Below are 27,451 nucleotides of genomic sequence, written 5' to 3'. Positions count from 1 at the left end.
GGTGGGAGGGTCGTGAAAGGACAAATGCACTTCCCAATGATTCTTCAGTGGCCTGGATTAATCGGCAGTAACCTCCATGACAACCTCCATGTCATTACCATGTCAGATCCACTTAGCATCACCGTGGGCCAGTCCCCCGTGCTTCCAGGACTTCTGCGGATCTGCATTGATATTCTGTACATGCAAAGCACCATGGGAGACAGTAGACCCTTTGACAGAGAGGATCAACATCTTTAGCAAATACAAACTAAATTTCCAGAAGGGAAACAAAGAAGCTTTCCCCCAGCTAAATCGTGCAAAATCAATAAAAAAATAAACTTAAAAAAAGAGTTTTATTTCAGATATTTATTACATTATTTCAAACCATGGGGATAGTTTGTAATTCTAACTATGGTTAAAGATTTCTGAGCATTCACTATATGCCAACCCCACTGCATGCATGATTTCTGTGACTGTTACAAAATTCTTATTATTAGCTTCATTTTATTACCAAGATCATGGAATTAGCAAGTGATAGATCTGAGATCAAATATTGGTCTTACACTAGGCTCATGATGTTTCTTTTACCACCCTACAATACTGTCTCCTATTTCATACCTAGAATCTAATAACTGACACCCAATGTAGCTTTTTTCAATACTATGGTACACATTACAAAATTACCAAAACGATAGGTATCCAACACTTACATTTCTATTTTTACCCTGCATATATTCTAGTTTTACTGGGACATCACAAAAAAAAACTGATCTCTCTTAGATTATAAATCCCCATATGCATTTTTCAATATTTTTACTATTCGGTGTGCAATATGAACAGTCTCTCAACACCTGAAGCATTGACCTTACCAACCTTTAAAATAAAAGCTAGGAGGATGATAAGCCTAATTGATTTGTCTTCATTGGTGATTCCGAAAAGCACTGAGATATATTGATGTACTGCAGTTTAAACCAATTCAGACCAATAACTTGGAACGTGTGTCCAGCCTGAGGTAAGTTGACTCACACATCTTCGCCATCCTGGCCTTTCTCACCAATTCACTCTCATAGCAGACACAGGAATCAGGGTTAAAAGCAGCTTCCCTGTTCTCTGCAAGGATGCTACCCATTCTGCCCCACCCACATCCAAAAGATGATTCTGGACCCCATGTGGCTAAACCAACAGGCGCTGGCTTACATGGGTTGTTAAACCTAAGGAATCCAGTTGAACCTTGAATGGTTTTATCAACATGGCAAGCAGGTAGTTAAAGGTTGTGGTTAGGGGCTGGGGATGTGGCTCAGGTGGTAGCGAGCTCGACTGGCATGCGTGCAGCCTGGGTTCGATCCTCAGCACCACGTACAAACAAGGATGTTGTGTCCGCCAAAAAAAACTTAAAAAAAAAAAAAAAAAAAAAGGTTGTGGTTAAACTCATGTATCATGGTTTCTTGGATGTGGAGAAATTACATTCCATGAGACTACAAATCTTTACATGGAATCAGCTTGTAGCTATGGTTTTTCCTGCTGCAAGGAGAGCCATCTTCAATGTAAATTATAGTTTTCCTCCACATAATTCCCTACTTGAGCAAGCCCATGGTAGAAACCTCGGTGGGGTTTATGGGTAAAGGCTGCCTACTCTTTCATGAAGCAAAATCTTAACACCCAAAGAAGTAAACAAATATAAATGCAACGTGGTTTCTCAGGCAGAATTAACAAGTTCATCTATAAATATGACAAGTCTTTTCTGCAAAAAAAGCCTGTAAAATGTCTTAAACTAACTCAACAGGAGACTGGTTTGCAAAAATTATTCAAGGTCTCTGAATCAAATCTCATAATTAGCAACCAATTTTTCTCCTTCATTGTATCACTAATATTTATCATTGGGGCAATTGCTGGACAGATATTTCTAAAAAACATAAATATTTCTCTGTTATCAATTTCTCTATACATTGTGAATCTACATACACTCTACCTGCACGAAGAACAGGTACTTTACCTTAAGAGCTAACCCTACCAAATAAAAATACTACAAATAGTCATAATAATCTCTCAAAAGTTTTCTCTCGCTTGTGTTAAAATAAAATTAATTTCATTTTTTAAAATTACAGACATCATACACCAAATATTCCTGCCATGATTAAGTTCTACTCGCTCCTCTGCACTGGAAAAAATAATTTTATTCACCAAAAACCCCTCTGCAACTGATTCATTAACTCTGCCTTCATCAATTTCCCAATGCAACCAACTTTGGGATAAAAAGTACATGTAAAGTGCATGCCTATAATCCCAGCTCCTTGGGAGGCTAAGGCAGGAGGGTGGCAGGTTTGAGGTTGGCCTCAGCAACTTAACAAGACCTTGTCTCAAAAAATAAATAAATAAATAAATACAGAACTGGGGCTGTAACTCAGTGGTAGAATGTCCCTGGGTTCAACCCCCAGTACTGCGGGGGGAAATAACAAAAGCCATATAATGGGTTGGGGTGAATGGTGGTAAATACCCTTAGAGACTGAAAGGTCTCAGGAATTCTTAACTAGGGATTGTAGCACAAGGACTAAGGGATGCTATCCTGAACAGCATCAGAGAATGGATGGCTCCCTTCCCCTTCACTGTCCACAGAAGCAAAAACATATTCTCAAGCACCCTTAGGCTTGGAAAATTCCATCTCAAAACCAATATTCCTTTCCTGTGACTCCTTCTATGGGGAAGGTCTGAAGAGGCTGTGACTGAGAAAAGTCTCCTACTGTGTGTGGCTGGAAGAGCAATGTATCTGACTCAAAGGGTAAAAAGGTTGCTACACTAAGGACCAGCAACTACTTTTGCACCAAAAATATCCTGTTCATGGCCATGTGAAAATAGTCTCACACTGGAAAATTTCTCTTTGCTTCAGTTGGCAAGGAAATCTCTGGATAATGAGAATGTTCACAAATATAATGCTCTCAAAGATGTCCCTCCTTTCCTTCAAGTGTCTGATTTATTTTTCTTGTCCATTTGGTTTTTCCTAACAAGAAGGATCCCTGCGAAGACAGAATTTCTTTTTTTTTTTCTTTTCCCCTTCCCCTTTTCTACAGAAGATTGGTGTTCTGCATTCACAACCAGGACTGGCTCTGGATGCTTCCACTAGTGAGCTATTGTAAAGAAAGTTCAGGGGCAATGCTGACTTGTGAGTCTTCCTTAATGAAAAAGTTAAATCTAAACTCAGGGATGAGAAAGAAAATAATTCTCTTAACATCAAACTGAGGTTTCTCTGGGGCCAGAATTATCTTCAGGCCAGAATTATCTTCAGGCCAGCTTCTACTTTTTCCATTTATAACATGAAAGCCAATCTCTCTATTTCACATTTGGGAATGTGGGAGGAAAGACAAGAGGTGAAACAATAAGAAACAGGCCACAAAGTCAAAAAAACAGAACTGAAGGGACAAGAATTTGGCCTTGCAGAAGCTATTCCACAAACAAAAGTCAGTGAGCAAAGTCATAATGTTTCCAGAAAGAACATAAGAGATTCCCTTCTTGGCTCTGCCTCTCCATTTTAAGTACTTAGGCAAGTTGCTTCACCTCTCTGGACCACAGTTACCTAAACCCAGGGAGATGAAGGAGTAAGACACAGACTAAGGTATGTTCCAGAGGCAGTCCAGTTACAGGGTCACAGCCCTGCACTGACTAGGTAGCACCTTCCCAGTTCAACTTACAAAATCTCCAGGTGACTGTTTACTCCTCTGGACAATGTAGAAAATCTCAGCCCGATTTTCTAGAAGAATGTTTGCTGTCTCTATCATGGTTAAATGTGTCATCGCTCATACAGCTGTTCATTAATCTCCCTCACAGCTCATGACTTACTGCTCTTCATACCTCCTTAACCTGTCTATCCTTCTCCTAACCCTTCTCCTCTTTATTGTACCCTTCAGATCATCCTAGCTTTCCCTCATTGCCTTTATAATTCATAACATGTCACTTATCATTTTAGCCCCAGTTTTCTGGCATGCAACTGGGAAGCAAAAAGCCTACCCATGATCCAGGATGACATCATGTAAAACAATTCTTCTGTCAACCTAGGTAGGTCATACAGACAAAAACTGGTCACAGCGAGTATGATTTTTGTTGTTGTTGCTATTATTTACTGTCAGAAATGTCGACAAAGTAGCAGCTAACAATAGTTAGAACAAATGGACACTGAAATGAAGATTGCATACATACAGTCTTGGTGGTGCATACCTGTAATCCTAGTGGCTATGGATGCCGAGACAGGAGGATCTCGAGTTCAAAGCCAGCCTCAGCAATGGCAAGGTGGTAAGCAACTCAGTGAAACCCTGTCTCTAAATAAAATACAAAATAGAACTGGGGATGTGGTTCAGTGGTCGAGTACCCCTGAGTTCAATCCCGGGTACCCAAAATTAAAATTAAATTTAAAAGCCTGATTAAGGATAGCAGTATTTGAAATACTTGGTATCGGGATCAGAATAATCCCATAAATATTCCCAGAGAATCAAAGCATACCAAGTTTAATAAAGGTGTTAGAGGTAACAAGTACTTAAATTCTCTAGAGTGTCCAAGGGACCCCAAGAAATTCCACTCACATACACTTTTCCATCACAATAACAGATAGTGAAAAAAAAAAAAAAAAAAAACCCAGATCCACTGAAGATGAATATCAAGCCTGTTATCTGAACAATCCTCAGTGGTCAGGAGCCTCACTACTGAACTGTAAAATCTGCTTTTCCATTTTGATGACCACAGTGATTCAAGACCAATAAATAAGTGTTTGATCACTTATAGCCCCAAGGACCAAAAGAACACAGGAATGAAAAATAACAATGGAGTGTTTTCTACCAGGATGGGTGATTTTATATGTCAACTTGACTGGGCCCTGGGGTACCCAGGTATTTGGTTTAAATAGTATGTGTCAAGGTGTTCCTGGATGAGATAGCATTTGAACTGGTGGCTGAATAAAGCAAATGTAGGTAGGCATTGTCCGATTTCCTAATGTCCAGAATTAAACAAAAATGTAGAGAAAGGAAAAATTCACCTTCTCTCTACCTGAGTGAACTGAGACATTGGTCTTCTTGGGACTTCAAATTCAGATAAGAACTTACAACGGGCTCTCCGATACATTCACTTTGAGGATGGCAGATTGTGTGACTTCTCAGCCTCCATAATCACATGAGACAATTTCCTACAGACCTAGTATCCCTTAGCCAAACTGTGTGGGAACAGATGTGTTTAAGATTTTTGAATTTTTTTTCTTTTTCAAACTCCGGAATATTTGCAAGTATATAATTAGGTATCTTAGGGATGAAACCCAAGTCCTAACATAGAATCCATTTCTGCTTTATCGGGACCTTGCACACATAGCCTGAAGGTAATTTTATGTAATACCCTTAATAATTTTCTTACATAAAGCAATATCATGGTGTGGAATTTTCCACTTGGGGTACCATATCAATGTCCAAAATTTTGAGATTTTGGAGCATTTCAGATTTTGGATTTTTTGATCAGGGTTGCTTAACCTGAACAATAAATTTCTTTGCTAATTTTGTTTCTCTGGCTAATGTAGCTGCTAAGATCTCAAGTGAATGAGTCATCATTTCATACTTTTTAATTGGTCACATTAAACATTATTTCTTAATCTGTTCTTTTGCCTTATTACTAAAATACCATGATACATTAAAAATATGAATCAGCATTTCCTTAAAATCTATTATTCACATTTTCTCAATTAAATAATTTTATCAATTTGCAGTAGCTGGAATCAAAATCCAAATAAGATTCATGCATGATGATAAATCGATGTGTTCTTCAATCTCTTAACCCAAAAGTCCCCTTTATATCTTCTTATACCCCCGTTGTTTTGTGAAGCTTTCCATGTTCAGGATTTTGCCAGTTTGCTTAATTGCCTGCCCATCCTATCAAGAAACATGTTACCATTTTGTTTTCTGTTAATTGGTAAGATTCAGAAGCTGGATCAGACCATGCACATTTTGTTGGCAGAACTATTTAACAGATAATGTTGAAGATTTTTATCAGGAAATATGTAAGATCCATATATATATCCCCAGTGGTGACACTAGTGACTCTTAATGATTTTCGCCATAATAGTTACAAAACTATGTAGCTTTCAGTACTACCTCTCTCCAGTTCACTGAAAAGTCCATGATGATTAGCTGCTACTAATCCCTAAAAAACTCACATGGAGGGGCTGGGGCTTAGTGGTAGAGCATGTGCCTAGCATGTGTGAAGCACTGGGTTTGATCCTCAGCACCACATAAAAATAAGTAAAACAAAGGTGTTATATCCATCTACAACTAAAAAAAATATGTATATTTAAAATAAATTAACATAGAAATAAAATTTCTTGATTGCTGGTATATTCATAATCACTTTCCTGATTTATATTGCAGATCAGCTTTGACCATTATGAAATTCATGCCCATATTTTCATCCTTGCTCATCCTAAATTGATATTGCATTGTCCTTATTTTTTGGGGTATTACAATACTGTCAAAAAAATTCATCACAATTCAGTTTCCTTTCCTGATAAATAGTCTTTTTTTCCCACGATGCTCAGAGGATTTGCTTGTTTTTGCCTATTGTTAATGATCCATCCCTCCACTGTACTATCTCAGAAGTGATATGAGATGATTTTCTGAGGAATACAATAAACCTTTCCATGTAGATTTCAAGGACTTTTATTTCAGCTGGGTGCAGTAATCCCAGTGACTCAGGAGGCTGAGGTAGGAGGATTTGAAGTTCTAGGCCAGTCTTAGAAACTTATCAAGAACCTAAACAACTTAGTGAAACTCTATCTCAAAATAAAAAGTAAAAAGGGCTAGGTACCCTGATACTGCCAACTATCTTGTGGGGCTATCAGTGGTTTAGCACCCTTGGGTTCAAACCCCACTCCCAGAAAAAGACTTTTATGCCAATCAGGTTTTTTTAGGGTATTAATATTATTATTTCTTGTTTATTTTCAAGTTTTTTCTTTTGAATAGTCTTATTGCACCTATTTTATCTTTGATTATTAAAATAATCCATCATAATTGGGTGTGGTGGCATAGACCTATAAGGGTGCTCACCTAGCACATGTGAGGTACTGGGTTCACTCTTCAGCACTCCATAAAAAATAGTAAATAAAAATGTTATTAAAAAAGAATAAAAATAAAATGGTTGGGATGTAGCTCACTTATGCAGTGTATATACCATCAAAATTAGAGAGACAGGGAGAGGAAACAGAAAAAGGAAATTATATCTGTTTGCTCTACTGTTCTTTTCTTTTTAGGGGATATGCGGTGCAGACTGAACCCAGGGGTGGTCTACCCCTGGGCAACATTCCAGACCTTTTAGTTTTTTGAGACAGGGTCTTACCAAGTTGCTGAGGCTGGTCTCAGATTCTCTCCTGCCTCAGCCTCCTGAGTCACAGGGACTACAGATATAAGCTACTGAACCAGTTCCTTGACTTTTCTTGTAGTAGTGCTACTGTTGGAATCTAAATTTGTCCCCAATAGGCCCATGTATTAAAGACCCGGCCCCCATCTTGACACTATCGGGAGGCGGTGAGGCCTTAGAACATCTGGAGGCTCATCCTCAAAGACAATAATGAGACCCCAACCCCTTCCTATCTCCTTGTTTCAGTTCAGGCCAGCACAAAATGAGAAGCTTGCCCCACTAAAGTGGGCTCTACCACAGGCCCCCAAACAATGAAGCCAACAACCCACAGACCAAACCTCCAAAACTGTGCACCAGAATGCACCATGCCTCTTTATAGGCTGATTATCTCAAGTATTTTTTAATATTTATTTTTTAGTTGTAGTTGGACACAATACCTTTTTATTTTACTTATCTATTTATTTATATGTGGTGCTGAGGATCAAACTCACAATACCTTTTTACTTATCTATCTAACTATCTATCTATCTATTTATTTATTTGTGGTGCTGAGGATCAAACCCAGGGCCTCTCCCATGCTAGGTGAATGCTCCATGGCTGAATCACAACCTCCAGCCCCCAATCTCAAGTATTTTATTATTGTAATGGAAAAATTACTAACGCAATTACCACTTGTGTTTACTTCCTTTTGTGATTTTTTTTCAAGTTTACTCTTCACTTTCTAAAATTGTTTTCTTTTATTTCTCTGCCTTGCCTGAATTCGAACTTTTTTTTTTTTTTTTTTTGTCTCTTCACTTCTCTAAGACTAATATATCAGGGAAGTAGTTTCCAACTCTAAGAGACTGTTTCTTTATAGGAGCTTTGTTGGGGGTCCAATTAGAATCCTTTTCTTTTGTTCAAGGTAATGTAAAACAACATTGCAAAACAACTGCTTAAGATGCAAACATCTACATCTGCATTTTCATTATTTTCACAAAATGATTCTAACACCTGTGACCGTCTGCTTTCACAAATGTCTCAACACCCTTCTTGACAGAACCCTCCCTTCCCTGGACCCTGAGCCTCCATCTAAAGGTTCAGCTGGGCTTCAACTCCCAACAGTTCCTACTGGGTGGGGTGTTTTGCCTTAGAAGGGAAATTCAGTTTGTTAGTTTAGAAATGGGGGAAGCCTGGCATCAGCAAACCTTGCTGTATACCACAGACAGTCTCCTTGCCCTGATCCAGGAACTTAGCATCCTGTGGAACCATTCCCAGTCTCAGACAAACATTCCATATGGGCACACCACACTTTCCCATGGGTGCCTGTAATCTGCAGCTGATCTGGGGATGCAGGTCTTCTGTCTCTTTCCTCCAGGGATAATTCCACACAGTCCCATAGCTGTCTGTGATTTATCCCATCCACATGTACTGTGAGATGAACAGAGATACCTCAAGCCCAGATTTAAAAAAAATTTTAAATATGTCTTTAGTTGTTGATGGACATTTATTTTATTTATTTATATGTGGTGCTGAGAATCGAACCCAGTGCCTCACACTTGCTAGGCAAGTGCTCTCCCATTGACCCACCACCCCATCCCCTCATGACCTAGTTGTATTGCAGATATGTTTGTGATTTTATAATTTAGCTTCCCTAGTTGTTTCAATTTTTTTTTAATGGAGGAATTTGAGATTGAAAAACTGTCACCAGGGCTCTTCTCTTTTCAGAAAACACTGAAAACTCAAATTATAATGTTTCTCAAGACAAAACAATCAACTAAACATTTCATTTTTCTTAGAACTATTTAAAGGTAAATTAAAAAATGTCTCAACTGCCTCCAAAAGGCAAAAAAAGAAAAAAAAAACGACCACCTACCAATGATTTCTGTGAAATTGTTCAAGAGCTTATTCCATAAAAAATAAAAAGTTAGTGATTGAAATAAAAGCATTACTTTGAAATAAAAGCTTTACTTTTATTTAACATTATCAATAGCTGTTTGTAAATATATCCCCAAATAGACACATAAGGAAATTGATCACTGAAAACACTAACTACAACAAGCTTCTTACCATTAAATTTAAATATCTCTACTCCAAAAGCTGCATTTCAATGAGAATTTACAAGTGAATCTGTTCTTTCAGCACCACCACCTAAACTTCAAATCTGGTCACTGGTCCCTTCATCCTCAACCTGTCATCATCTCTCATTAGAATTACCAAAGAAACAACCCTCCACACCCCTCTTCAAACCATCTTCAAACACTGTATAAGCAATCTGAATATATGAATTCATGGGGCAATTTCTGTGGGGAGAAGTTTTCCAAGGAGTTGTTGGCCCTCAAAACCTTCAGAACCAGGAAAGCTCAAATGTTCAGTGAATGACCAATGGAGTCTGCCATTTGTTCTGCATTGTAGATTCTGCTCACGAATGTCAACCTACCAAAGCATCCTGTCAACCTTCCTTCTCTGAACAGAGTAGCCTTGTTATTTAAAGGTGACCTCAATGTGCTCTCCACACAGATGTGGAAACTTGGCAAAGATGATCTTGAAGTCTCCTTAGAGACTTCACCAACAAGCTTAAAAGAGGTGTTCAGCCACCCACAAGGACACTGATGGGTTCTGCTCTTGACAGAATATCTTCAGGGGTTCCAGGTGGCCAGTCGTCATCTGGATCTTAGGACATAAAACAGCCTAACTTGAAATAAAAATGAATAGGATGAAAAGGCCCCTGTACAATTTCCAAAGACTAATTAGGCTTCTATAACATATCACAATCCTGACCAGCTTTGTTCACTCCTGCATCTTCAGTGCCTATTCCAGTGCCCAGCATGGACCGGCAGGAGTTTTATAAATATGTATTGGATGGCTGCATGAACCTCCTTTAACCTAATAAATTGTTACTGTATCTTTTATCTTTCTCAGTAATAACTGCAACCACAGAGCAATATGGTTCCCCAAAAGAACTTGCAATAAAGAATAGATAAACTACTTTTGCTCAGTAAAACAAGGAAGGCCCATGATCTGGGTCCCAACAATCTTGCCATGATATAAGCTCGTATTCTCTGATTAGCTCAAATGAGAGGTGACACAGGGAAATGGTTATCCCCATCATAATGTATTCCATCTCCAAGATTGCACTGGAAACAGGGTGGCAGCCCATAGAGACAGAAAAATGAAACAATGAGATTTTTTTTAATACTAAACAAAACTAAATCTGGGAAAGAAGTAGCCATTATCTGCCTAATGAGCAGGCGGGACATAGAATCGGAATCTGAGGCCGACCTGCAGAGGGGAAAATGGACCGCATTGAAAGCCAGGCAGATGTGACTTTAAATCCTGTCTCTACCACTGGCTAGTCTAAGCCTCAGCGTCTTTATTTACATTATAAAACTATAAATTGCTAGTTCCCTAACAGTTGCCACCAGGGGTAAATGAGATCAGATATGCCAAGCACTCTTGTTATGTACCTGACAGAGAAGAGACATGGAACAAAATGCATTTTCCCAAGCCCTTCCAGAAGAAAATTAATTTTCCACTCACTCTAGATGAAAAAAAAAAAGAAGAAGAAGAAAGTGAGACATGGGTAGAAAGCAATAGACACACCCTACAGGGGCATCCACATTTTTCTATATACTTTTTTCATGTTGCTTATGGATGAAGCACCCGAGGTATCTAAACCCAACTTTCTAGAATTGTGAGCAACCTTCTCTGTGACTCACATTTCCCTGGGGTCTGAGGAGACCTCAATAGCAGTTCTGAAGTTACAAACAAAGAAAAACTCAAGTGGTGCTAGGGCTGAGGCTCAGTGGTAGAATGCTTGCCTAGCATGTGTGAGGCCTTGGGTTGGACCCTCAGCACTTCATATAAATCAATCAATCAATCAATCACAAGCAGAAACTGTGTGTTTATTAGAGACACTGTACACCAGCAAGGTCATATACCAACAATGCAAATGATCATTACACTTAGGTCTCCTGGTAGATTTCATATAAGCTGTCTGGGGTCAAAGCAGTCAAAGCCCATCCCTCAGTTTGATAATTTATTTACAAGTTTTATTGAACAGTTACTGAGCAGGTGCTCTTAACCAAGAAGATACGGGGTCTGGTTCAAATACTACTCCTCCACTTTCAACAGGTCCTTAAACTTACTGCACTTGGATGTCATTGCTTTAAATATAGTATCTGATGTTTCTGTAAGAACTGAAGTAATACGGGCTGGGGCTGGAGCTCAGTGACAATGTGAGAGGCATTGGCTTTGATCCTCAGCACCACATAAAAAAGTAAATAAAATAAAGGCATTCTGTCTATCTATAGCTATAAAATGTTTTTTTTTAAAAGTAATACATGAAGAGGGCGTGTTACAGCAACATATAAATGGAACATACAGAACCTTCCTTGAAACATGGACTTTGCTTCTTTTGCCACATGAGAAAAGTAATAACTGTTTCATCTTAGGTCTACTAGGCTAAATCAAACAAGATGTTCCATGGGAGGAACCAGGAAAATACTACGCATTCAATAAATGCCTACTATTGGTGCTGGAAGTACAACCCAGTCAAATACTGCGTGATAAAAATGCATGCTCAGTATGTACAGAGCCCTGGGTTTGATTCTCAGCACAAAACCCCCTCCCCAAAATAAAATAAAAATAAATAAATAGCTACTATTACTACGACTATAACTACCATGATTATAGGCATCCAGAACTCTTCATACTAGGATAGCTAAAAAACAAAACAAAACAAAAAACCAAAACAAAACAAAACAAAAACCAACGTAAACCCCTCCACACATAGAAAAACACAAATAAGACTTTACTTTTTGGGCTGGGGTTGTGGCTCAGTGGTAGAGCGCTCATGTATCATTTGTGAGGCCCTGGGTTTGATCCTCAGCATCACATATAAATAAATAAAGATATTGTGTCCAACTAAAAAATAAAAATTTAAAAAAAAAAAGATTTTTACTTCTTAAATTCCATAGTGTCTCTGTAGCCTCAGACCCTATCCTTTACCCGGAAGTGGAGACAAACACAAAATCCCATACTAGAACAAAAATTCCCTATTCCACCTCACTCAACTGTCCAAGTACCTCCACACACTGGTCTTTGTTGAACAGTAATTGGCGGAAACCTGTCACCATAAATCACAGGGGCAGCTCTACAGATCCTACAGGCAATTATACACATTTAAGTGAATCCAGGATCCTAAACCAGTAGGTCCACATTAAATATTCGTCAAACCAGCAAAACCGCTGTTCACAGCATCCTTGTCCACCTGGGTGTCCTCCAACACTTCCCGTGCTCCTTGCACATCTTTGAAGGAACTCACAGATGAGCCAATATGGAGAGAGTGGGAATGAGGAAAACCCTGAGAGCGCTTGTACTTCTTTAAAAATTTGGATGCGGGCTGGTGATGAAGTTCAGTGGTGGGGCACTTGCCTTGCATGCAAGAGGCCCTCGGTTCTACCCCCAGTATTTCAAAGAAAACAAATAAAACCCACAAAGACCCAGGAACATTTAGCTAATCTTGCCATCCCCTCAAAATCTCTACTTTGAAAAGAAGCTTGAACTATCTGAATCCTATGGAAATGTAATGACAAGTCTGAATTTAAATTGGTATACATAGGCACTCCATATCTATTCAGAAAGAGCCACAGGCTCCACTATGGAAAGCAACTAAGTCAGGCGCTAGGAGGCAACACGAAATTTAGTAACAAATCTGAGCTTCAACTGGTGAGTTTTCATTGTACTGCTGAAAGGTACATATCCGTTTTGAATAATCTTCAACCTATGTAAAAGACTATTAGGTATAAAAGAAAAATTGGCCATGCCCTGAAAAGATGGAGAATAAATATTTGCTGAACAGCTGGCCGATGGATTGACAAAGGGTAGGAGATGCATGAGTGCCAGCAATTATTGCTCAATTACCCCCGAGACAATAAATCTAAAATCATGGTTTTGATGTGCTGAAAACAACCAACTACAGCTACCAGAAAGAAGGTGCCAGAAAATCTGTTCTTTGTAGCAAGGATGTGCTATATCAGGTAACAAGTATCTCTTCATTGGGCAAAACCACACATCTATTTGCAAACCTGTTATATCCTAGCAATTTTCCCTCCTGAGATGCTGAAGACAGGTCTGTGGTTCGCCCCCCCGCCCCCCGCCACATCCTCAAGCACATTTGGTAATAAAAGCCTTTTTTGAAGATGGGCCGACTAATAAATTAAATTATTTCTGTTATGCCACAACTAATGGAGAGAAAGCACAGAGCTCAAGATGAACAATAATCGAAACTGTTAGATCTGATTTGTAACCTAATGATATTCTCGTACTGGCACAGGAACAAAAACAAAACCCAAGCTATAATAACAGGCAAGGTGTGCTGTCAGCACTATTGAAGGAGTTTTTTTATATTTTAAGCCTGTGGGAATTTGGAAAAGGTCCATGGCACCATTTTCTCCCTTACCTGACTGACACGGCTGATTACACCTTTAAATTAACACTAATGATATCAGAATATCAAAGCACAAGTTGTGGTTTTATTTTAAAAGAAAAGAAGATGCTCACTGAATACTAAGCGCAGGCATGATTGACAATCAGTAGTGGTCCAGTGGAGGGTGGGCTCTGTGACCCTAGACACGATGGATTCATTCTCACGTCACTGCCCATTCTGGCTCCTCTCCGTCTTCTGGCTGAAGAAAAGAAAGAAGAGTCAGCTTGCCTGCTGTCTAGGTCAGATTTCTGCTGGGATAATGCAGTGTGGCCAAAATGAATGGGCAAAGAAAAAAACAACACTGGTAGTGGACAAAAAGCGACATTTATTTCTTGCTCACTAGTATGTGGATACGCTGGGGTGATTGACAGCTGTGCTACAGGCTGGGTCCTGGAAATTCCACATCTCTCTCATTCTGGGACCAGCAGCTACCAGGGACCCTAAGTCATGGTCTTCTCATGGCAGGTAGCAGAAGCAGAGAGGCTGAGTCAAGCCAAGAAAGCACGTTGGAGCTCTCCCTTCATATGCCTTCCACAACTTTCCACTGACTAAAGAGAATCACAGAACCCACTCCAAGGTCAACAGGGCAGGAAAATGTCCTCAGTAGGCCTAGGTGAGAGGAATGGCACAGTCATCCAATAACGGAATCATAATAGGACTCTTCCTGAGTGTCAAATCTACCCACCAGGTTCAGCACACCTTGGCTTCCAAATTCCACCTAACCTACCCTCCTCTAATACTCACCCATGCTTCACCACAGGTAGGCTAAGGAGGAGATGATTCTTGCAGATGATTCATGCAGGGGAGATGATTCTTTGGTGGGCAGGTGGCCAATCAGACACTCATTCTCCCTGCTGTGTCACCTTGATAGTGGAAAGTTAAGTAAAGCCCAACAGCCGCCCTCTTTGCAGTATCTTCTTGCGGATGGAGATCTCCATTCATCCTTGAATTTGCTTACATTAAATTATAAGAAATGCTTGGTTCATCCTGATTTGTTTCAGCTGGTCTCTGTTACTCTCTCATCAAAGGCCCAGCGAAAGCAACTGAATTTCTGCTTGGAGAAGGAGACAGGAATGGGTGCAGGAAGTGGGGTGGGCAGCCAAACCCAATAACCTGCCTTCTAGTGGCTTTGCATCATCTACAAACTGCTGCTTTTACTGAGATCACATTAGGGAAATTATTTCCTTAGGCTTGTTATTCCTTTCTTAATCATTCTTCTATAATCTTTCCTTAGTTGGGATTTTGACAACCGTCCAAGTGAATGATAGTCAGAATAATACTTCCAGACCTGTGCTCTGCTCCTAAATTACTCCTACCTGTGGATCTCTTCCTCCACCATATCTGACCTGCACCTGAACTCACTGTGAGCCTACAAGCCAAAGGCCCCAGCTTCCCACACAGATGTCTTCCCTTCCTCCTCTCTGAGCCAATTGGATGGATTTTCTGATCTTCTGCAATCCCTGTAAAGTACACTCCCACATGTCTCTGGTTGCTTAGCCACAGCCAAGAGCCATATGAAGTGGACACAGAGCTCATGACCAGCTACAGAGGCTCATCAGGATACTCCTTGGCATCCCTGTGCACCTATCAGATGAGCACGGATCCAATCCATGGAAAGGAGGTGTGGGGGGAGAACATGGTCCCTTCTTGCTGTTCCCAGAGGATGTAACCTTGAAATCACCAGAGAGCATAGTCTCATTGTCTACACACCCCATCTAAGAGCTTCCTTGGATCTCAAGTTCTAATGAGTAAAATCTCAGTATTAAAATGTTTCCATTGCCTGGTCCACTCTTTTATTTCTAGTCCTATATCTTCTCTTCCCCATCATAGAAACAAAGAGTAATGACATTAATGTCTTTTCAACCTTACAGTGTGCCAAATATCCTGCTGAGCACATCACATATGATATTCACCTGGTGTTTTTGCCCCTCGGGGGTCTTCATCATAACAACCATTTTTCAGAAATTTATAAGAAAAGACTAGTTTCTCTCCCCATCAAGCCCCATGTTTTTCCGCCATTGTTTGCAGGGTACTTTCTGTGTGTCAGATACTGTCACATCATATCATTTCCTCTTCTGGTTTCTTCCTCTAGTGACCCCAGCCCCTTCCCCTTTTAACTTCAGCTTGAAAAGAAAGTCCTTCCTTGGGGGATAAATGTCTCCCCTGAAGAGTCAGCAAAAGGCCACCAGCAGTCACATCGCCTTTGGGGACAATGCGATCATTTTTCTGTTCTATTCTGAGAGCCTGTCGTCCTGCCTACCAGCACTAGGGTATATAATTCCACCTTATCCCAAATTTGACACTGCAAGACAACAGCTGCTGTCCATTTGCATTGTAACCCCCCAAACCCCCACCCACAATGATAATGTGACACCACAGTTATGGAGCCTTTGCCAAATGGAAATAATGAGCTAACACTTTACACGTGCTTCCATTGATTCCTACAATAACTCTATGGATTCCACTTAACCCATTCAGGGCGTAAAGAAACAAAATGTGGCAAGGTTAAAGTCACCTGCTCCACGTCACACCCCTCCCTCATAGGAAGCAAACACAGATTCAAAGCCAACAGAACCAGGAGAGAGAATGGAACATTCTAAAATGGTATATTACACCTCGGTCTTCATCAACAAAGACACAAAAGGTCTAGACATTAAAGCACTTGGATCAAGAGGCTCCATTAGGAGTGGACCCAAGACTTAAAGCCCTTTTCACTGCCAGATTTGAACAACAGGCTTGGTTTTAAGAATAGCCTTCACAGTGGTTCTCTTGCCAAGTTTCATGTGGGAGGGAAGGAAAGGGAGGATTTTAATTCAGTATTATCTAGGCCAGAGGATCTGTGCCCAATGTACTATATGTTCCAAAGACTTCAAGCCTCACTTGATATTTATGTTTTGTAACAAGGATCCTCTGTCCTATATAATAAAATCTGCTGTAAGGGCCAATATTGCATCATAAAATTTAAATGGCTCAAGGAAATTGATTCCTACTTGGATGGGTTATGATGAGGTGGATAACCTATTTTAGGATTCCCAAAGTGGACCAAGGTCCCATGAGAATTATCTTTCTTAGTGGGTACTGAGGATTGAACTCAGGGGTGCTCGACCACTGAGCCATATCCCCAGGCCTATTTTGTATTTTTTTAGATAGAGAAAACGTCTCACTGAGTTGCTTAGCACCTTGCTTTTGCTGAGACTGGCTCTGAACTCATGATCCTCCTGCCTCAGCCTCCCAACACACTGGGAATACAGGTATGCACCACCACACCTGGCAAAAATTATCTTGATAGATGAAAAAAAAAAAAAAGGTAGAGGCGTCCAAGTTAGAATAAAGGTAGAAGCCACTTACAAAGCTCCCCAGAGGTTTCTGGTGAGATGGAAGATTTGAGAACCAGTCCATTCCAGTTCATACCACACCTTAACAGTGACTCTAAAACACATCCATTTATAAATAACCCAACAAATAAACAACAAGAATAACAAATCCAATAGAGATTCTCAGAATTTTTAGCTTCTCCATCCAAAACTACCACTGATTTAAGTGAAGTAGTTTATTTTTATTTGGATTAACATGAATCGAATCACAAAAGCAATATGAGATTTAACTGCAATTACACATCCCACGTCCCAATGAAGGGGTTTACCTGGGGGCTGAATTGGTGACAACCTTGAAGACAGACTTTGCTACCTTTTAGTTTTAAGCTAAACCCCCTCTTCCGGAAATGCCACCATCTGGCAACCTGGGACCACTTGGATTTTTCTTTCCCATTTTCAGGAAGAGTAGACTTGAGATTTTCTTTAAGAGGCAATTTATTATGAATATACATGATGGCTCTTGACTTCGTGGCACATTTTGAAGAGCAAAAGAAAGAAAAAAAAAAGCCATATAAGCCACCACTTGATTCTAGAAAGCACTCCTGATAGTGGCATTTCATAACCTTGGCACTATTAACTTGGTAAAGATTATTCTCTGCTTGGAGGACAATTCTCAACACTGAAGGATGTTTAGTGGCATCCTGAACCTTGGTCTAGTATACTGCTGGCTTCAGTCCAGTTATAATAACCAAAACTGTCTCCACGCATTGCCAAATGTCCCCACAAGGGTAACAATCACTCCTAAGGCAATAAAGCACTGCTTTTGGACAAAGAAAATAGCCCCTTAAAAATGACTAAGTTTGGCCCTGATGATGTTGTAAGGAAAAATGTTGCCAATCTGTCCTGCCTCTCTGGGTTTCTGTCACCTGTCTTCCCATCACCACCACCAACAAGAAATACAACAGACTTTTAAGAATCCGTCAAACTCTTCATAATGTCTTAACATAAAATGTGTGCATTTGCAGAGGGGAAAGGAGTCTGGCATCTATACATCAGGAAAGGGGAAAATCTGGGCTTCAAAACCGCTGTTTTGGCAAATGTCTAATGCTATGAGACTTATTTTTAAAGGAGGGGTGGAGGGAAAAGAAACAGAAGTAAATCAAAGTATGTTTATAATATCTTTTCATGGTTTTGACATATAAATGAAGGGTTTTTGTGTGTCTTTCCTTTTCTTTTGGGGAGAGAGAAAAGGGGGGGGAAAGTCAGTACATCCTTCAGTAAAAATAAAAAATGAGCATATGAACAAGTAAAGCTAACCATCAGCACTTTTATGCTATCCTTAAACAAAAAGACACTGATGAGACAGATTTATTTTAACGCCTTGTCAGGAGAGGTTGCCAAATACAGTCTATTGCAAAGTACCATTGGGATAAAGAGGGTTCCAGTTCCATTTGGGAGATATAAAAACAAACCAAGTCTGGCAGCTTTAAGGCTAAGACCTAAAATTACCTTCCCTTTCCTGAGAAATTGGACTACTCAGGTGACATAGCTCACATTCCAGGAAGAGAATATTAACTTGTTCTCACCCTTTACCCCAAGTTGCCCCTCAAGTGAGCACCTTTCCAATAAGAGAAGGAAATCCTGCACCTTATGTCTTTATTTATCAGCCTCAAATACCAATGGAGACCTGAGATTAATCCAAAAGAACATTTTGTAGTGAGTTGACCCTGTGCAATTAACACTGCTCCCTTACATGTCTGTGTGAGTTGCTAGAAGACCCAAGGAAGGACAGCAAATAGGTAAACTTACAGAAAGTCTATTGTGGGAATTTCAACTTTTCCCTCCCCAGGGAAATTGGAATTTTCCTTCACTTTGAACATGCCTTTTCCAGTCCACGAAGGAACCTAGCGTGGTTTGCACGAAGCATTTTTCCAGAATTTCCCACTGAACCATAAATCAACTCCAAGGGAAAGATAGTGATTAATACAACAAATGGATCTTGCCGTGGTAGATTTTTCATAACTGACAACTATGTCCTAGAGGAAGCACAAAATATCCCGGCTCTGCAACTTTTAACTTTTCAAATGCTTGGTGATTGTTCTAACAGGCCCAGAAGAGCCAAGACAAATAGGTAATTTTAAATCTCTTGAAGAAGAAACAAGTTAGAGCCCCAGAAATCTAGTATATGGAGGTTTGTCACCCAGTGGGAGAGTCGGGCTGATCTCCAGACACTCACAACCCAGCACTGGAGTGGGGTAAACCACCATCATTCCACAAGAATAAAAATAAAATTTAAAAAAGACATCATTTGGGAGAAAATTAATGTATGTAATAAAACACAAATAGGAGTTTAAAGCCAATAGAAGTTAAAGTAACTCAGAGTAATGATTCAGGCCCAATCTCTATAAACCACATTGTCCAACAGAGTGGGCTCCTCGCCACTGTGACCACTTAAACACTCAACCCATGGCATAGTCAGAATTGAGATGTGTTTATTCTTAATTTTCAAACACTCAAGCAGGAAAAGGAGAACTACAACTTCTTGACAATAGTTTCATTGATGGCAGGCTAGATTGATAATCAGGACATAATGGGTTGAAGAAAATACTACTTCATTTTACCTGTTTCTTTTCACTTCCTAAGTGTGACCTCTAGAAAATTTTAAAATACATTTGTTACTCACACTGATGGCTCAAAGAATGTAGCTATTAAAAAGCAATGTTCCAGAACAGGAGTCAGCAATCTCCTCTAAGCATCTGACAAAAAAACTAATTTTAGCCTCTGTCTGGAACTATGGTGCCAAAGCAGCCACGGATAAGGCGCCAATGAACGGGCGTGGCTGGTTTCCAATCTTGGTTTATTTGCAAAAGGGATTGAAAGCTAAACTTGGCCTTTGTGCCCTCATTTGCTGACCTGGGGTCTACCAGCACTTTCCTACAAGGAGGAAGATGGACATACCAGGGATCCATGGTCTGAATGTGGCTGGCAACTACACTTTTGTATCCAGCTTGGGTTCTGGACAAATCTACATGAGAAAAGCCTTTGGACTGGGCATTAGTGTTTCTGGTCCCCAGAATGCCTGTCACTCACAAAACTAAGTGGTCTTCCAAGCAATGGTGGTGTGTGATGGTTCAAATCCAGATGGTCTGGGCTGGGGATGTGGCTCAAGAGGTAGCGCACTCACCTGGCATGCCTGCGGTCCGGGTTCGATCCTCGGCACCACATACAAAGAAAGATGTTGTGTCTGCCAAGAACTAAAGAATAAATATTAAAAAAATTCTCTCTCTCTCTCTCTCTCTCTCTCTCTCTCTCTCTCTCTCTCTCTCTCTCACACACACACACACACACACACACAAACACACACATAATCTCTCTCTTTAAAAAAAAATCCAGATGGTCTGTCAAAGTTGGGTATTGACAGCTTGGTCCCCAAATCAACAGGGTTTTAAGGTGGTTTTTTGGGGAAGAGATTAAATCAAAGGGGTTCTGACCTTATCAGTGGAAAGATTCATATTTGATGGTATTTGGGGAGATAGAGAAAAATGGTAAATGGTGAAGAAAATAGATCACTGAGGTCATGCCCTTAGGGACAATGCCTTTTCTCCCCAGTATCATTCTGTCTCTCTCTCTCCCTCTCTGCTTCCTGGCCACCATGAGGTGAGCAGCTCTGCTCTGTGGAACCCTTCTGTCATGATGTCTGACTCATCACTGGCCCAAAACAATGAAGTCAGCCAACCACGAAGTGAATACCCTGAAAACCATGAGCCCTAATAAATCTTTCTTCCTTCAAGTAATTTTTCTCAGGTATTTGTTCAAATGACAGAAAACTAAGTGATACACCCTGTGCCTGCCTTAGCATTTCTGCTGTAGATCTGGTAGGACAGAAAGAGGCACCCCAAGGTGACAGGCAGTCGGGAAATCTGATCGTGGACATTCCTATCAGGGACTGAGAAAGATGTTGGCCAGACAGTTTATGCTCCAAAGGAAATCAAATTTGAGAAGAAAAGGAAGGGCCTCATTAATGATTATAACTGGAGAACACACTTCAACAATGATGAGTCCAATGATACTATTGATAAAAGAAATAAAATCTGCAATAAATATATTGGTCAAGCTTCCCCAAAACACCGACATCAACAATAAAGGAAACTGCAGATGATATTTTTTTTATAGCACACTAAATAAATACCAAAAAAAAAAAAAACCCTTCCTCTAACACGTCCATCAGGGATCGACTCCCAAAACAACCAAGCAATAAACACCATGGTTACATTCCCAGCATTCATTTCACCTTCTCTTTCCTCATCTTCGGAAGCTTTATTTTAGCATCCCTGGGCCACAATTCTGATTTTAGTCTAGGCAGTCATACTTTCTTTGTCTGAATCATGGACTGATGATTAAAAGAAAAAAGAACCCAGGCAGGGGAAGGAGCACTGCGCATATTGGAGCCCACTGTATTTTTAAAACTACTTTTATATTCTACTAATAATTGCTATAAAGTTTTTTAAAAAGATATTTTCAGGTTCCACCCAGACTGGAAGGTATATGTGGATACCCTGCCTGTGTCCTTTGTGGGTCCCTCAGTGTGTTGTATCGACCCCTGGGGGATAATCATGAAAATGTGTGTGTGCTTTTGAAGCAAATTTAAGCAGTCAGAAGCCATTTCCCTCCACAGGAGCGTTCCCCTGAGCTGCTGGGACATCTGTTTCCCAGAAGCATCTGGTTACACACTTTTCCCTTCACCAGGAAGTCACTTCCCAGAGGAAAGCTGGAGCAAGAGGGCCTGAGGCTGGGCCTCACCCCAGGAACACAGCAAACAAAGCTTTTCCCATGGATTCTGCTTCCTAGCAGGCTTCTCCCTCCTAAAGGACCTGTGCACAGAGTTTGGTGGCCACTCCACTCACTCTTCTTCCTCCACTCCTGTTACCCTAGCAAAACTCAGCCTGAAACACTAATCCCAAGAGAGGAATAAGAACACCATCTAACTCACAGAGAACGTTAGACCCTGGAGGCAACCCATCCAGAGCCAGCATCAACCTCTGAACCCACAGAGATATGCAGAAGCATCCTTAAGAATGTTCCTCTGTCCTTATAGCCACTAGTCTTCTAAGAGGAACTTTTTAATTTCTATCAGTGCTCAGGGCAGCATTGACCCACAGCATCTTCTTGGTTTCTATTAGGAAATTGGTTCTCCAGCCAGGTATCAGTGGTCTTTAACTCACTTGGAATACCCACCATCTTCTACAAAACTGGTTCATTCGGAAAACAAATTAATTGAGAACCAGTAGGACATCCACCCAAGCCGCACGCCAATTCACTTTGTTACATAAGCTCAATATTAATAAGCAGTTCTAATTTGACAGGGAGGGGCCTAAGCACAGTGCCATAGATTATTCCTAGACTATTATTTTACTGTTCACTATGTCTTCTTATTAGATCCCTATTAACAGAGGAGGAAACTGAGGCCCAGAGAGGTGAACTAACTTCTTGAGATACATAGGTGGATAGGTTAAAATCTAATTTGGCTTCTGAAGCCACCCGTGCCACTCCAGCAGGCCAGGTTCCACATTCAGGCTCTGTGAATTCAAAGCCATCCTCAGCAACTTAGTGAGGCTCTAAGCAAATCAGTGAGACCCTGTCTCTAAATAAAATATAGTTTAAAAAAAAAAAAAGAGCTGGAGATGTGGCTCAGTGATTAAGTTCCCTTGGGCTCAATCCCTAGTACAGGGGGAGAATAAAGTCCCTGAATGGCTAGAGGGGACCTAAGAAACCCTCAAAGTTGTTGGGCCTCACAGTGAAGGGAATGGAAGGCACCCATCAGTCAAAATCCCACGATGCTTCTGGTTTGGTCACCCTCTAGTTGCTACTGAAACATTAAAGCAGATCATTTAATTCACTAGTCAAGTCTGTTCCTCAAACTCTCCAGAAATCTGACCAGCTGTTTTGATCCAAGAACTATGGGAAGACCCTTAGAAATGAAAACACCTCCACCAACCATCCCTGCCAAAGCAAAAGTGAAAAGGAAACAATTCAAATCATATAGAGATTTAAAATGGAAAGGAGAAAAAAAGAAAACCAGCAGCTGAAATACCACTTGAATGCCCTAGTATGTTGGTAATAAACAGGTTTATTAAAGCCAAGTGACATTGAAAGAATTTATTTCATTCTGGGAAATGTTTTATATACAAGTCTCAAAGAGCAATGAGTTGTAGACAATTTTGATGGACACGACACTGAAAAATTCATGCCTGATATTATTTTCAATATCCAAAGAGTCTTTCTTAATCTACCAAAATAATTAACTAGATATCATTTTAGATCATATTTTACAACATTTTGCAGGGATAGAGTGTATCTGGGGGATCAAATGTTGAGCTAGTATTTTAGTATTTCTGTTACACTTGTGTCCACTACCTTCCATAACCTTCTGCAGTGGAAGTGAAATTTTCTTTTCTACATCACAGCCAAAAAAGACTTTTTTTTTGAAAAAAAAAAAAAAACCTACCATATGTCGGCATAGATAGTCTTTATGGGAAAAGTGTATTCCTGTAAGAGATAATTAATACAATTATCTCTATTAAAATGCAGACATGTATTCTAAGAAGGGAAAAAATTATGTGCCCATAACTGTTCCAAGAGAATGACTGTGTGATAGGATTCAGTAGGAAGACTCAAAATCGCTGCTTTTCTTTATCTTATGCTGGGAAGGGAGTGCCACTGATTCTTTGTTCTGATAGCTCTCTCTCTTATACTTTCTCCCTCCTTCCTTACATCCCTTCCTTCCTTTCCTCATTCTTCTCTTTTTAACACTGGAAATTGGAGCTAATGCTTAATTAACCCAGGAGTGGAATGTAAGGCATTCTCCTGCCCTGCATCTTCCTCCAGATTTTTCTTTTTCTCATTCTTTTTTCTTTTTTTCCCCTGGTAAGGGTTATTATGCTGGGGATTGAGCCCAGGGGAACTTTACAACTGAGCTACATCTCAGTCCTTTTTATTTGGAGACAGGGATTTGCAAAGTGACCCAGGCTGGCCCCAAACCTGCAAATGTCCTGCCTCAGCCTGATTACAGGTGTGCCTTGCCACGTCCCAAGGTACTAATGATTCTAACATGGGCCTACAACCTCAGTGCTTGGCAGCATGATCTTTCTGGACACCAGGCTCCAATAAGCAGCTGTTAATCAACAGCACCCGAAATAAAACCTATTTCCCTTGCCCAAAACCCAAAACCCTGATTTATAGAGAATACAGGGAGGTAAAATGACTAGAGGTTAGTGCCAGTCCTAGACCTGAAAGAGCCTCGCCTCAGGGACCAGGCCCAAGCTCCTCCTCCATGGGAAGGTGTCCTTCTTTCTCCAGGCAAGGTCTGCACCTACATTTTTTCTCCTTTATTCCAGAATAAAATGATAACATCTAGCCTCACCCATACCTCGCCTGCCACCATTACCTTATCTCAAGAATTCAGCCTTTGCCCCAAGTTCCATAATGTTTAAACATATGAAATATAAAACAATTCCTAAACATGATAAAATGAAAACTACCTTCTGGATTTCAAAGTATTATCCAAAAAAATCAGCAAAAAGAAAATGTGCTCAATCTTTGAAGACGCCGAGGACACTGATGACCCCGGGGAGCACCCTTTCTGTACTTCCAAGATGCGGGCCATCTTGGCCCCTGGGGGGAGGAATATCTCTCGCCTGCTCCCTGGGTCTAAGAACCTGACAGGACCTGGCAGTGTGTGACATGCAAGTTTTCACAGAGTCCCTCCATGGGCTTCTTCGAGCTGATCAATTTAGATCCCAAAACTAACTCCTTCTCCTGGGAGAAGAGAGATGTTGACAGTGGTTTCCTAACTACATATGGAATAAGATAGCAATTGATGTTCATGCTCTAAATGGTTTTGGGAACTAAGTTCCCACCACCATCCACCATCCTATTTTGGGTTATGCCCTAAGATGGACAAATTCCTTGCTGCAGTATCGGAGGAGGAGGAGGAGGAGGAGGAGGAGAAAGCAGAGGGAAGATGCTTACAGGGCCAAAAGATCTGGGCACAAAGTGCCAAGGAGCCATCCCCTGTTGCCCACACTGTCCTCTTGTTCTAGATCATCCTCTGGACCTGCAATGAGTGCTATGCAAGATTTCATCTCTTCCAGGCAGCTTGGACCTCTAGGAACCAAGCTCTGCCATTCCAGACTCCTGCCTAGGCAACTACCAGCTCCATTGTAAGCAAAATTCAAGGACTCCTATTTAATAACCCCAAGGTCAGAGTCATTATTTATCACAGTCCTCTTGTTCTGAGTCATGTAGAAGAAAAAGTGTCAGTGATCTTTGCTCTAGGATGGGTTTCTATCACCTTCTTTCTGCAGGGTACTCAGGAAACCTACCAGCAATTACCAAGTGTAGACTACAGGAAAGATATGCCTACCCTGGGCCTCCTGGGTCCTCTGTCCCTTTAATCTTGCTCAAGACTTAGCATTTGAGGAAAGCTCCTTTGTCTCCCACACACATTACTTCCTGCTTATAAGCTATGAGGATGTCCCCTCTAGTTATCAAATTTAATGTGGTGATTATTAAAGGGAATTTGCTAATATTAATGTCCACTTTCAACATGAGGGCCTGAGCTACAAATTTCTCCTCATTTTGGCGGGTAGAGAAATGGGCTTAGGATAAAATCTGAATAAAGTGAAGGAGAGATCTGCTATTCTTCAATTATTTAATATATCATGTAAGACAGAGGTAGTGAAGCATTACTCGCCCAAAGATATGATTACACTCAACACCGTAATGAACTTTGACTGTCCAGAGGCCCCCTCATATCGTAGGCAAGGTAACAAACACCTAAAGTCCCATGGTGGAACAGTAATCGATAGCTTCAAAAATAACAGCAACTGGTTATTTACTCACCACTTACCAGCCGGGGATGGGCATTCTGTCATTTAACCTCTCAACGTAGGTAGATACAATTCCTGTCTGCATTTACAGCTGGAAATAACGAAGATGCATCATCTTGATCTTCACAGCCTGGACTCTTACAAAGCCCTTCACCAGGGGGTCAAGCCCATAAGCGATGAGCATGGACCATGAAGACTGCAGTCCCAACCCCATTACAAACGAGCCCTGTGGTCCTAGGAAAGCTGCTAACTACTCTGAGCCTCAGTCCTCTTGTCTGAAAAATGGGAACATCATAGGGATGGACACCCAGAGCTGAGAGAAAGTCTAGATAAGACATTGGGACAGGATCAGCAATAAATGCTAAGTGTTCAATTAATCTGTTCATTAATACCAGCTGAAAGAACAAACAAGGCTTGTTGTCGGAGAAAATGCCTGTTTATTGAGGAACAGCTCTGCATATTTATAGAGCCGGGGGGTGGTTGGACAGTTATGACAGTTTAACGGTAGAAAGGTTTGACAGTTGGCATGGGGTGCTTTCTGATTGGTGGATAAGGATCTTGTGAGCCAGCAGGGCTAGTCTGATTATTGGGTAAGGCTCATGTGAGCCAGCAGGGCTAGTCTGATTGGTGAGTAAGGATCATGTGAGCCAGCAGGGCTTACCATTGGACGGCTCTTCCGGGGGGAGGGGGGGATTAGGAAGTTAGTCTTTGGAGCCCACGACTCCCAACACACTGCTGCTATTGCTGCTGCTAAGTGCGATGGGACATTCCTAGTCGACATTTCAATACCAACAATACCAAAATGATGGCCATGCCATTCCAAATGCCACCACTGACAAAATGTGAACCAGAAATTATGGGGTATAACTCACACACACAGAGCCACTGCCTTCTCATTTTCATATACAAGGAAGAGTCTATTCCAAAGTAAAATCCCACCATTGGAAACCAATTCAGAACCAGGTGTGGTGGTGCATCCCTGTGATCCCAGCAACTCGGTAGGACTGAGGCAGGAGGATCAAGAGTTCAAAGCCAGCCTCAGCAGTTTAGTGAGGCCCTAAGCAACTCAGTGAGACCCTGTCTCTAAATAAAATATTAAAAATGGCTGGGGATGTGGCTCAGTGGTTAAGTACCCCTGGGTTTGATCCCTGGTACCAAAAAAAAAAATAAAATAAAAATTAAATTCAGAGAATTAAAATGCCCATTTCTAGACATCTAATGGCTCAACAAAAACCGTCACCTTAACCTGGAGCGTTCATTCCATCTTTAGAGCACACAACCTGTAGATGATGGTTAAAATGCATAAGGGAATGTTCCATGTTTTAAAGACGTTTGCATATTCCACTTGTAAGCAGCAATCTGGTCTGGTATAAGCAATGCATGCTATCACTGATGGCTTATATTTCAATTTTCTTTACACTAAAACAACA

The 27,451-nt window shown here is 40.7% G+C and overlaps 1 pseudogene; it reads right to left on the bottom strand.

The window, feature by feature from the left end:
- Positions 1-26,205, bottom strand: part of LOC120884867 (contactin-associated protein-like 3) — a 224,659-nt pseudogene extending 198,454 nt beyond the window's left edge.
- Between the last annotated feature and the right edge of the window lie 1,246 nt (positions 26,206-27,451).

The sequence above is a fragment of the Ictidomys tridecemlineatus genome, chromosome 7 (assembly GCF_052094955.1).
Source record: "Ictidomys tridecemlineatus isolate mIctTri1 chromosome 7, mIctTri1.hap1, whole genome shotgun sequence".
Taxonomy (NCBI): Eukaryota; Metazoa; Chordata; class Mammalia; order Rodentia; family Sciuridae; genus Ictidomys; species Ictidomys tridecemlineatus.
This window is presented reverse-complemented; position numbering and strand designations above follow the sequence as displayed.